The 13403-nt window shown below is 41.2% G+C and overlaps 1 pseudogene across 1 annotated transcript in view; it reads right to left on the bottom strand.

Annotated features, from left to right (window-relative positions):
• LOC146768249 (uncharacterized) overlaps nt 1-13013 on the bottom strand; it is a 160978-nt pseudogene extending 147965 nt beyond the window's left edge. The window contains exons 1-2 of the transcript XR_014950166.1: nt 12865-13013; nt 10669-10726 (exon numbers count right to left, since the gene is read on the bottom strand). The product of XR_014950166.1 is annotated as an uncharacterized LOC146768249 (transcript). The remainder of the gene's footprint in view (nt 1-10668; nt 10727-12864) is intronic.
• Between the last annotated feature and the right edge of the window lie 390 nt (nt 13014-13403).

Genomic DNA, 13403 nt, shown 5'->3' with positions numbered 1-13403 from the left:
GGTGAATTTCATGTTTTTCCTGGTTAAATGTCAGGAAATGCATTTTGACTGAGTTATACATGCTACTGGAAGGATGGAGGAAATTATTTGGTGTCACTTATTTAATAAGATACAATCTTCCTTCTCTATGAATTGTTCCTGAACAGACATATTTTTACTAGGGATTTTCCTCCTTGCTTAAAAGCAGCAAGGAGATGACATAAGTGAATATATTCAGGGAGAAGGTGACATCATTCAGAAGACATTCTTGACTCCAGCTTCAAATACTATTTTCTACTCAGTCCCTTTGCAAAAGTCCAAGACAGGGCTCTTGCACTAGTCCTGCTTACACTTTCTAAATATACAGTTTAAATGCACAGTACTCAATTTTACCTCTGTGAGACCAGTCACAAAATTCACAAGCTCCTGAACACATTCATTTCAGAGGCAGTGTTAACCTTAGCAATGGCTACCAAATGTGAAGTATAAGCATTTAGACTACTATAATATTCACATGTATTTTTGCAAATAGACAAAAAAACAAAACAAAACAAAACAAAACAGTAATTTCACCCAAGCAAAATTTTCTAGGTAGCAAATTTAAAATCAAAACCCAGAAACCACTGTTTAATTCACAACCCCGTGTTGCTAGGAAGAACCTCCCGTTTGTATTTCCTTATCTTTGAATTATTTGGGCCATCTTATCTTTGAGCTAAGCAGGGCTGTTTGCATATCCCAAAACTAGTGCATTAAATCTCCCAACACCCTTCTGGAAGCTGAGCAGTTGCACATTGCTCTTTATCTGAGGTACTGGAGCGGTTTCATTATGCAAGGTCACATAGTAAAACTAGCTGAAGGTGAGGTGCATAGAATGTTATTTTAAAAACTGGAAGGAGGGTTATTTTAATAAAGAACAACTGTGTAACCAGTGAGCAATAAACTTGGGCAAAATTTAGTTTATGGAAGAAATATTACTAAAAATCCCACAAATACAATTTCCGCATATGGGGATATATGGAGGGATGGAAAAAAAAAAAAAACAACAAATCAGCAAAAACCCAGCTTGCAGAAAGGCATATGTCATCAGAGGTACTAGGCTATACGAACTGTTTATTGGAACTGTGTCCCTTGTCTATACTGAGGAAAATAAAGAATGGAAAATAACTTTAGAATTGAATAGAGACTCTGTCACACTTAAATTTGATACTTGGTGCCCAGGCCAACATTCTGCCAGGACCAAAAAAAAAAAAAAAAAGTATACAAGAAAATCAGAAATAAATCCAAGATGGAAAAAGTAAAAGTTAAATTAGCATCATACGGTGGAGAGAAATATCAATAATTAGGCAAATGCATAATAACCCTATGAAGTCAATTACTTTTATGAGAGTGGGACTGGAAACACAGGCAGCTTTAGGGCTGAACATTTGCAAATAATTAAGACTGGTTAGAATATACAATGGGTGCTGTGTATGATCCAAACAGACAATGAAAAAACAGAAGTATTCAAAGATATTTTTGATACAACAGAATACAATAAGAAGAAATATTTAATTTTTTTAAAAAACCTGAGGCAAACCTTCCCTGCCCAGTCATTATTGCCCCAAACAGTTTCCATTCAACCTCTGCAGTAAGCAACACACAAAAAATTTGTAAAGAAAGTTTAAGTATAGCCCACAAAAGCAGACAAAAGCAAATGAACACTGTTGTCACAAGTCCTACTTTTCCTGAATTTTCTTCCAAACTAACTTTATTTCACCTTCCAGCTATGGATACCTTTGAGCTCCCCAGGCCACAGACCCTATCTTTGCATGTTTGTAAAATACCTCACAACAGATCTCACTGGTGAAAAGTTGCTGTCTCCCTCTTTTTCATGTGAGCCTGCTGTGCTCCCAGATGTTTGAGGCCATAGGTGAGGACAAGTCTCCTCTGTGTACTGAATCCATGATGCTGCTCAGGAGTCAGGGCTGTGCCCACCCTCCCGTGATCTGCTGGACCAGGGCTATGTTGGGCCATATTTCTAACTTACCCCAAGTCTTACTGCAGTTTCTGGACTGGGAGAGCTTCTTCTCTTGCAAAGCAAACCTCTTTCTCTTATGTAGAACTTTGGGAAAGCACTTTGGAAAAAGTACTAAATAAAACTTCATTTCCCAGAAGGTTGGAAAGGGAAGGAGAAGCGACAGCATTGAGACCGCTCAGCAACCCCATGCCAGAGCTGGCACCAGAGTGCCACCATCCCGGATTCTGGCATGACACTGACTTCAGTAAGGAGCAGTAGCAACCAGGTATTATCCTAAAGAAAGTGGCTGCTGGAGTCCACACAAACAGGTACGTGCATGCTGTAGTCACCACAGCTCTGAAAGCAGATGAGAATTGTTGCTGCGTTTGCCAGTTTCTCATGCTACTTTGAATTAGCACATGCAAGTATTATCTTATTAATAATAAAATAGGCTACCCACCAAAATTTAGAATGGATTCTTCATTAGAACAAATATTTTAGATACTCACCATGACAATAGTACATTCTGTTGGAAAGATTCAGGAGTGATTTTGCAGTTATTTACAAGAGCTGCTCCAAGTCCTGTGAAAATCACAAGTATCTTTACATTAACTTCATTAATTTAGGTGGCAATAAAATGAAACCTTACAAATAAGTCCCATATTTCCTTTTTAATGCTACTGCATGGTAATTGATACACCATTCATCTTTAGAAAATACACAAATTTATTAGCTTTTGACAGTTGCATTTCTAAGGTCAACAAGAAATTATACTCAAGCACAGAATAATTCCATCAGCAGCCAGAACAGATACCATAGCCTATATTTAATTTTATTTAATACATGTGGTACAAAGGAGATACAAGCTTTAAATCAGTAAAACTTAAAGATCAACCAAATCAAAACAACAGAAAAATAGCCAAAACAAACCTAATTTGATTAATTATCAGTCTGTAATGTACTTCTAGTCAGGGCCTCTAGTAACAGAGACTAATTTTTTATTATTTAAGAGGTAAGACCAAATTCCTTGAGCGGAAAAACCTCATTTGAGTGATTTTACTTAACTGCTACCTTTACAAAGTCATCTGTTCCCATACTTATCTTTTCTACCCACAAAAAAGCTAGTCCCACACATCTAAAATACATCTTCCTTCAATGTTCAGCTTGAGAATCCCATGATGATTACGATGTAATCAACTGTGGGATCACCTTGCTAACTCTATAAAAATCAGTATTCCTGGATTACTTAAACTAGGGGTTCCTAACATCCTGAAATTTATCAAGACTAACTCCATCAGCTTCAGTGAAGAATCAGTTCTGTAAACCTCAAGCATCTAGAAGAGTTATGCATAAAACCTTTTCTATGGATATATAAGTATGCCTGTAAATTTAACTTTTTGGTGATAACACTTGGAGTGCTATACATACACATATAAATAATATGAATGGAAACACTGCATGCATTATGAATAAGAATATCAAGTTTACAATGATCAACAGCAAATCCCAGATAATTTATTTGTTGTCTTTTCAATCTATTCATAGACAAGACCTAAGGAAAGTTCTCTATTACAGGTTCTGTTGAAGACAATGATTTTTCTGACCAATCAAAGTTATTACACGATTTTTGAATATGGCAAAACAGACAGCAGAGAATGAAGGTGAGGATGGAAAGGGGGAGAGAAAGAGTAGTTTAAACCACTTGACTTATCAGAATATAAATGTAAATTCAGAATATATGGCTGAACTTTGTTGTCCTTGTATATTGACTAGTACTATAGAAAATAATTGCTACAGAGTTTTTTTCCACAGTATCTGGAAAGGAATTTTTTTTCTGTTATACTGTCATACTTTCCCTGACCTTCTTCTATTCCCAGGACAGATGACTGCATCAAAAAGAAAAAAAAACAAAAACATTAAATGACTTGTTTGATTAAAAAAAAAAAAATGGGAGAGAAATTATAGAAACAATTATGACAAGCTTTGTAGCTTTCTTTTTTTTTAAATTAGAATGGTTACCAATGCCAAAAAAAAAAAAAAATTAAAGCATTTTGATTATCTTACATTAGGTTGAGGCCTAAATTCCTGAATGAAAGCTAGTCCACTGCACGTGTCTCTTCCTACATCCAGGCAAATTGGGGTTCCCTGCTATTAGATTGTGGGGCCCCTGGAGTCAGGATTCTTGGTCTGTATCCCCTGACTACCCATTCATTTGCAGTGGGCAGATCTTAATCCTTCTATACCACCATCTTTTCCCAATAAGGATGTAGAAGCTTAATTAGGCACTGGAAAGTTATTTTAGTATCCCAAGTGGATGCTGTCATAGAAGGAAAACGTAACTTTCCATTGAGAGAACGCAAGATAACTCGTGCCAGCTTGTTTCACTCCTCTCCAAGAGGCAGCTGTAGTCCCGCTAACTGGCTGTCAGAGTATAGGGCTTTGATTTTGGAAAGGGCACCAGCAGGACAGCTGCAGTCTGCACAGAAATCCAAAGGATGGTAACTTGGACCTAGTTGGTGGTCATGTTTTCTTTGATTCTGGGAGATTTCATCTGCTGCCATCTCACACAGCCCCATGCAAAGACAAAGGCTTTTCATCATCTGAACGTTGGTCCCTCCAGGAAGAAATTAAATTACCCGACACAAAAAAGGGACAGCTTGGAACTGAGGCTGTTTCTGTACTTTTCAGGACTGTTGAATATGTGAATTGAAGTGCCTGACAGCAGTTAACTTAGTGTCTAGGTTCCCTGCATCCCTACCTGGCCACATGATGACTGGTTCCTGTGCAGCACTACTCCGCTGGTTCTCACCTGGCACTGGAGCAAAGACCATCACCCAGTGGGACAGGTAGCTGTGTTCCCCATGCCCTCAGCACTCTCTGCAGGGATAACAAGGGAAACGTCCTCTGAGCACTATGCTCACCAGGAAGCAGAGGCACAGGCTCTGCTCCCAGCTTCCACCTTACCCTGAAGGACAGAAGAGTGAAGACCTTAATCTGCCTCTCGCTCTTTGGGACTAGAGCAAGAAAAAAAGGTCCAGTGTTTTTCTCCTATTCTCCAAGCACAAGGAAAGAAGGTCCAATGTCTCTTGAGGAATCTTCAGCAGTTTCCCTTTCTGTCCAAAAAAGGGAGCAGCAGGAGCTGAGTGGTGTGAAAGAGTGCCTGTGGGTGACAGAGAGAGGTAGCAAGGGTAAGCCCTGTTCCTGTGGGACTTCCCAGGCTCTCCATATAGGACAACTCAGAGAGGTCTCTGGGCCTTGGCTATCTTCCCCTGTAAACAATAAAAATAATGACACAAATCACAGTATCCACTTCTCACAGGTTTGAATAAAAATAAACAGAACTCCAGAACTGCTTCTCAGCTGCCTCTGCACCCTCTGCTGTCCCAGTGCCAAATTCTCATACAGACTTAATTTCCATTCTCTGCTGTAGAATGAACCATTCAAGGTAATTAGCTATTATTTCTCCTTTCCTCCCCAAAACATGGAAACTCCTATAAGAGGGGAGGGCAGGGGAACTCTGTGAGTTTTGCTGCTGGTCACGTAGTTCATGCTGCAGATTGAGTCATTGTTCTCTTCCTGATGTTTACAATTGCAGACATAAAGACAACAGACCACCCCGTAACACCCAGGCACGGGGCCCTAGCCTTTGCCACCACATTATGGGCTCTCTGTATCCCTTTCAGAACTGGAACATACACACCTCCTCAAGTGTCCAGTTCTAAAAGAGAGGTCTGAAGAAACTGAGCCATTTTTAATAGGCTAGGTTACATTTTTGTGCTTTCCCTTCCCCAGTGATGCATTGTATCACTCTCTGGATAAAACAATACAGGTAACCACAGCAAAAGTACTTAAAAATTAAGAAAAACCAAAATGAAATCACTCCCAAACAGGAAAAATATATGGACGCTGTTCATTATTCTTGGGCTACCTAATATAAGTGATACCCAAAGACTGCTCTTGTTCACTGAGAAGCTTTTCCACATCAAGAAAGTTACCTTACAAAAAAGGGATAAGAAACAGCTCCCTTCTCTTACTGGATCAAGCATACAAAATATTTGTGGTCTAACATGTTTCCTTTCAAGCTGTTTTCCTCTCCCCTTCCCTGTTTCCAGAGCTGCAAATCTGGGTATCTTCCCAGTTCAGCTTCCTGATTCCTCTTGCATTGAACTCTTGAAATTTTTCCATGTTATAAATATCTGCATGTTTCACTTGGATATGTCCTAATTTATCTAAAAGAGTTATGGAGAGCTTGAGAATTTTCATTGTGAACTGAAGAGATGGAAATGCTAAGCAAGATATCTTTTCCAAGTTTTAGTCATTCATTTATATGGAACAAAGTATACAAAATGTGTTCTTTCCCCTACTGCCTTTCAGATTTTATTATATTTATTCTTGTGGTAGCATTTCACATTTCCTTAGGAAAATAAGGAAATAAGACTCACAGTTTCAGTGCAAAGCACAGAAAACAAATCACCAAAGTCATCATTCTAAAAGCCACTCTTGTTTTCTTTAGAGGATGAAGCGCACTGCCTCTTATAGGCCCATTCAAATCTCTCCTCCTTATTTGCAAATTTCTTTTGTTTTGCCTATCATCTATGTTTCTGTTCTCTATTGCTGTTCTCTGCTAGTTACTCAGGAGAGAAAAATTATTAAGATGCAACTATTCATTTACTCTGATTAAATAATCCATGTATTTATAAAATGAGCAAACTGCCATTTCAGCCCCTGTTCCCAGTCACGTGGAGTAGTTCATCAAAGCAAATTATCTGCTTTGCCCTGTCTGCCTTCTCTGGTCACTAGGAAAGTAAGTGTTACCCCCAGTGGAGGTGGCTCTTGGTCAAAGGCCAAATGATTGTATTGATCATTTCCTGTTTCTAATTTTACACTGAAGGCACTTTCTCCTTGGAATTTTATAAAGCTCTTGAAGAAGCTCTTGGACCAAGTCAGTCATGGAAACCTAATGTTTGGAGGACAGCAGAGTAACTATAAGGAAGAGAAGGTTTAATACCCTTCCCATAAGCCTCGGTGGAACATTCTCTGTGTATTGGAGCAGCTTACAGATATCTCCTGCTTTCAGAACAACAAAGTGATATTCTCTGTCCAATGGTGTTCTTCTCCCCAGTGCCAATTATATTTAAAATGTTGTTGCCCAAGAAGGAGAAGATGCTGCATAACACCATACAATAAATTTCACAAGGCCATCATGATGGCAGGTGAGTGACTTCCTCCATAGTGTTAGCAAAGGTAGAATCATCCACTGCTTTCTGGGGCTAAGCAGACTACCTAAGAGGTTGTTTTTTTCCCCTTAAAAACTCTTGGCTCTTTAGCAGAACTCCATATCTCACAGCACACCTATCTCCTATCTGACTAAACTGGTGCCACCCGAGATAGAAGGAGCCATTTAAAAGAGGAGCATGACTTACAAAGAGGAAAAGGGAAAGGATGCTGAAGTCAGCAGGTTTTGTACCACCTCTACCTCTCTGCTACTGCCTATATGGAAGAGGGAGGAGGATACTTCAAGTACTCTGAAACTTCAAGTTCAACTGAGCCCCCTTCAAGAACATCTCTAGGGATCAGGTATGGGTTTTTCCCCCAAAATGACATAAGAGACTCGCATAAAGTTTGTGATCTTGGTTTTATGGAAAATTCCTCAATCCCACCTAGCTTGACAAAAATGAAAGCACTGGCATGTCTCACAGAGGTATGGCATGGTGGACACCCTGTTAATTATTTTTATAAGTCCACTAGACCAAGAACTCATAAAGGGACTCATTTTTACAGACTCTGCTCATGTTTTGCTCTAGAAGCTATGCAACTCCAGAATAAGATTTGTTGTGACTCCTGAATGCTCAAGTTACATATTTCAGCACAGAAGCTTACACAGAAAAGCCTGAAATTCTAGTAAATATGGTCTACTAGACTTCTGGTTTGCTGCATCACTCTGCCAAGTACATGGGCTCAGAACTTCAGCTAGAGGAAAGAGAAGGGACATCATATGTCATCACTTGTAATATCATGCTATTCTTACTGTTCAGCCTCTGGGGAGCCAGTACTTTTAAAGCAGCATTTTCAAAAAAGAATTGCAAGCACATTTGCAGAGACAAGCCCAGTGACAGCTGATCAAACTGATTAATTAGGCATCTGCATAGATGTAGTTGTGGAGGCAGTAACAACACCCCATGCTTAGTCCCACTTGAGACAGAACTAAATATGGGAAGCAGAACAGATCAGAAACTTCATTGAAGCATTACTGCTTTTGCTAAAGGAAAATGTGAATTCTGCCAAATGTGCCTTCCATGAGAACGTTTTTATTTTCTCAGAAGTTTTTGATTCCCATCACAAAACCTAAAATTTTTAGCTCCAGGATTTGCTAACACAACTCACAAAAAGCGGTCACAATAACAAAAATCATAGTGTCTCTTTTCAGCTTCATTTCCCAGTCATCTTCTTAGTCCTATTGTCTCATGGGAGCAGTAATTCAGTGCTGTGAGCCCCCCTTCTCCTTCCTCTTTGGCTCTTAGGCTTGAACACATTTTCCACAGTGCACCACAGTATTCTTTTTATTTGGACTCCCGCAGCTCACGATGGAAAGAGTCATCTGAATGGGGGGCGCCAGCCCTGGAGGAGAGCGGATCACGAGAACCGCAGCTTCCATGAGTCACTGTGGTAGCACATGGGACACAGGGATCAGGCCAGCAACTTCCAGCATTTCCCATTTAAACATTGTTTTTTGTGCCTCATCAGGAAGAGAACCCCGGAGCTTATTTTGTGATACAAATTCACATGCTTAACCATCTCTAATCATATTAAAAAATCGGCTTATTGCGTGGCGTGTTTCGTGGTCTCTTTGAAGGCTCTGATTCCACAGCCTGATTCCATCAGCCCTGTCCCAGATGTATCTGTGACAAAAATTACAATTTTCTTTGTTTTATAATATACTAGCAGTGTAGCATCTGGCAATGTGGTTTGGGGTTTTTGTTTTGTTTTGTTTTGACTGGAAAGAAATCTCCCAAATACTCTAGTCAAATCCCCCAAAAAACATTAAATCAGCATTTTTTAACTTATGCACAGAGGACGAGGGAGGATTTTCTGACTCATCAAGTGAGAACACAGGCACCTGTATGCCAGTACACAGGTGGCTGTCACATAATCTGACACTGTGGTAAGAAGGAATGGGCACCTCTGCATCATCACACAGTCTCACCGTGCAGGCCAGTCAGCTGGTGGGGAAACGATTTTGGACAAATCCATCTGAGATGATACCCATCCACACTGTGGGTCAGTTAGAAGGAGAGAAGGCTCCAGCCTTCTGTCACACACAGTGCCTTTTCCTGTACTTTGAAGAAAGCTCTCTGACTTCCCATGTATGAAGAATATTCCCCCTGCTCCTTTTTATCATTCCTGGTGAAGGCCCTGTCAGTGAAATGTGCATTTCAACAGTGAGTCTCTCATAGCTCTCCTTATCTTTAATTTCCCTCCACTATAGTCTGTTTTATAGAACCATTCCCTTACTGGCAATTTTTTTCCCCTTCCCATCTCAGCTGCAATGGCCAGATCAGGATCAAAACTTCTCACAAGTTAAAGGAAAGTCTGGAGGCAGAAAATGTCATTTAGGTCAAAGAAGAGATGCAGGTCAGGGCAATAAATATGCTTGTCCTTCGGGTTTAGTTTACCCACATACCTTTTCAGACTAGTGTTCTGTGACAAATAATTTTATTTTCTTAATTATCCCTTTTGATAAATCAGAGTCTTTCCTTCAGATTAGGCATAAACAGCAGGATCAGTAGCAATCGTTCATTTCATCATCAATTTTCTTAGAAAGGGCCCGAAGGGGAGGAAAGAAAAGCCTCATCCCTAAAAATGTCTTCTTATAAGCCAGGGAAAGAGCTGTCTCCCTCTCCTAGGTTCTGCCCTTTTCCCTGGATAGACACCAGTTTTGGAGGAGGCACAAAGTGAGTCTTCTGTTTCTAAATACTTCCTCTCATACTCTGCAGAGAGTTGCAGCAGGGGAGAAGATGGTGAAGGAGCAGAAAGAAGAAGAAGTCCAGGAATGCCCAGGCCAGAGTTAGGCTGGGCTGTGTTACAGGGATGGTGACACTACAGTTTGGCAGCAGGGAAAGAGAGCAGCAAAATTTTTTGGAGGGTGGAGAAGAGGCTGAAAAATCACACAGATTTTCTCCTCAGTTTGACTGGTGCATGAGACATCCCTTGCCAATGTCTCTGGGGGACATTTTTCCCGTTCATAGGAAATTTTTTAAAAAGGAGTTTTCAGACCAATGGGAACAAAGTCAAATTTCTAAAAAATGAAAAAATCCTCACAAACTGTAAATACTGCTTTTCAGCAAGCTCTGAAAACGCCTAATCAAACAGTTTGAAAAACCCATAGCAGTAATACACACTTTTCCTTTTGGAAACACTTACAAACAGCACGTACAGTCACAGAAACTGGGAATGTTTAATGCATTATCAAGTAAAAAGTGAGATGAGAGGGGAGTATTTGATGGTGAGTATAATATTCATCTGTGAACAGCTTGATGATCTCCTGTTCCTGTAACTGAAAATTTTTCTTAGGAATGCCTGCATTTCCCCACATCATACCAGTCTGGCCATGCAAAGCTTCACTCTTTACTGTTCATGGCAGGTCATCCTGAGAAGGCAATGGGTCTCCTATTTCAGGCCGTAGGGAGGGTCACCTTGTAATAGCACAGTGTGTAATGGATTTCATTGCACTTGGGAACCAAAGAATTTGACCTTTGAGAGAAATAACATGAAGCAAAAAATGCATTCAGATCACAGTTAGGCTGAGTTGAGAGTACAGGTGGCGAGGGAGTGCTTTGAACCTTGGCCATGTGGCCTCACTGTGGCTCCACAACAAGAAGTCCTCCCCTTTGAAGGAAATATAACAGTGTTTTAAATTTAGGAAGGGAAAGGGGAAAATTCATTAAGGGTAGTCTCATCCTTAAATATTCAGAAGTCATGAATCAGGAATCAGATGTTTGAGAAATTGCCATAAGGGGGAAAAAAAAAAAAAAGTTGGAAACATTTTTATTTTTTCTGGGGTTTGTGGCTGTCTTTAGAATGCCCCTGGGCCACACTTTCAAACTTCTTCACAGTCTGAGGAGTAGAAACTGATTTCTATAAAAATGAAAACTGAGATTCTCACCTAATTAAATGTCTCCAGAAATGAGAAGTTACAGGGTAAAAAACCATCAAGTATCACGAGACCTGCGATAAAAATCACAGGATTTGGCAACACTGAATTCATCATGAGTTAGGAAGTGATAGCACTTGTTCTAGCTGAACAGCAAAAAACAAACAGGCATAAACCTTATTCAAAAATATTTTGCAAGCATGACTGCCAAGCTGACAGCCAACTTCAGTTGGCTGTGAGTAATGCTATTCATTATTTCAGAATATTCATATAGCCAGTAGGTATTTCTGGAAATCCTTGAGAATCCTGCATTTTCCATGATGCCAGAATGATTAATTTGTATTGAAAGTTTGTTACTTGCCAATTATCCATCTACTGCTCAAAAATCTGAGTCACACACTCAGCAGCCAGAAACAATACCATGCTGTATGTTTAGACATCCGAGATGCATAACGAATATTCAAAGGAGAAAGTTTGCAACCAAACCGCAGGCTGAAAGTTATGCGCTGGAACTGTTCAGCTAAGAAGTGAGAATAATTAATACCTTCTCAAAAATCTAGACTGATTGCAAGAGAGTATGTGTTACTCAGAAAGGCAATTACATTCACAGCAAATATTATTTAGAATTAATACTTGGATGACCACAAGTTATTAGTTCTAACTACAAACAAATAAACAGAGATGCTCTTCTAGACAGAATATAAACAGATTCCCAGTTTCCATTGCAGGTTTTAGACCATCAGCTTGTACAAAAAATGGATGAAGCAGATGTACTTCTTAGCCAATCTTTTTTGGTCCACCTATGCAAAATTCCCAGTAGAGCCAGATTTTCAGTTAGCATATATTTAAGGTAAACAGTGCAGCGTGTGATTTATATATGGGTTATCGTTCAGCCAAAGTCTGGCATTTCATTGATATGCCTGTTATTTAGATGCATTCAGAAGCCTTCCAATGCATATGAGTTTTTCCCTTACAGTCACTGTATGCACTCAAAAGAGATGCAAGAGCCAGATCTTTTCTATTCCCCAAGGTTAAAGGAAAAAGTGAGATGTCCTTTGCTTTTTCAACTCTTTACCCATATAGAATAATTCATCTGCTGATATTCATAAGGTGACTTCCACCAGCAAATGTAAAGATGTCAGGAGGAGAATTTTTAAGCACATATGTAATTGTTTATGATTGGTATCTGCTTTTATTTAGCATACTTGCTAGTGCTCTCTTTCTGCTGCTAGTCTGTACGAATCTTCCTAGCTCAAGAAATCTGCTCTTTGGGGGACTATATTTCATGTTCTTTCACTCTTTGCAAGCTCTGCCATAATAGAATCAATGTATCAAATCAATCCCGCAAAGCGGCCAAGGAGTCAAATGGCAAAAGTAGGAGACGGAGGTGTTTGCTAACGGAAATTTTGGCAGGAAGGGATTAATCTGCGTTTGCCCGTTTCCTATGCTTCTCTTTCCCTTCAAACGCAGTGTGGGAGAAAGAAGACGTAGAGAAAATACCTTTTTTGATCCCTGGTAGTATTTTTTTTTTTTTTAATTTTACCCCAGAAAGTCTTGCTGAAAAAACCCTCTGAGATTCTTGAAATCGCATACTGTTGCAGCAAAGTCCACTTGATAAATAAAATATTTAAGCACGGCTGTCTTTCATTCCTTTGCAGCACAGAGCAAGCACAACAGCGTCATGGGGTGACAGCAGAGCACCCCACGGCTCCTCCATCCCTCTCCTCCCAGGAAGTACCATTTGTAATCCTGGGCACAGGCACGGGCAGTGGGGCACTTCTCCCCTCCAAGCAGGGAGCCGGACAAAGGGTGCGTGGAAAAAACTTGTCGCCCCACGCCAAGTTTGCCGCTGACCTCCATCCACCGCAGGAAGGGAGGCGTCCTCATTGTCCCCCCAGGACACCCCCCTGTGCCCCAGCCCGGCGCGGCGATGGCTGCGGCAGGCAGCGGGGAGCGGAGCCGAGGGATGCGGCTGTCCGCCTGCCGCGGAGGTACGGCGCTGACAAGCGGCCAGGGAGCAGCGCCGGCAGGGAGCAGCGCCGGCAGGGAGCAGCGCCGGCAGGGAGCAGCGCCGGCAGGGAGCAGCGCCGGCTTCCCGGCGTGAGGGAGCCGGGCGCGATCCCGGCGGGATCCGGGCGGGAGCCGCGGGAGCCCGGAGCCGCCGCCGCGCGGGCCGTGCCGCCAGCGCCCCCTCGGGGCCGCCCTCGGCACCGCGGCCGCCGCCGCGCTCCGGCCTCACCTGCGGCCCGCGGACGGGGTTACCGGGAAAAAAAGAAA

The sequence above is a fragment of the Lonchura striata genome, chromosome 2, assembly GCF_050655825.1.
Source record: "Lonchura striata isolate lonStrDom1 chromosome 2, ASM5065582v1, whole genome shotgun sequence".
NCBI lineage: Eukaryota > Metazoa > Chordata > Aves > Passeriformes > Estrildidae > Lonchura > Lonchura striata.
This window is presented reverse-complemented; position numbering and strand designations above follow the sequence as displayed.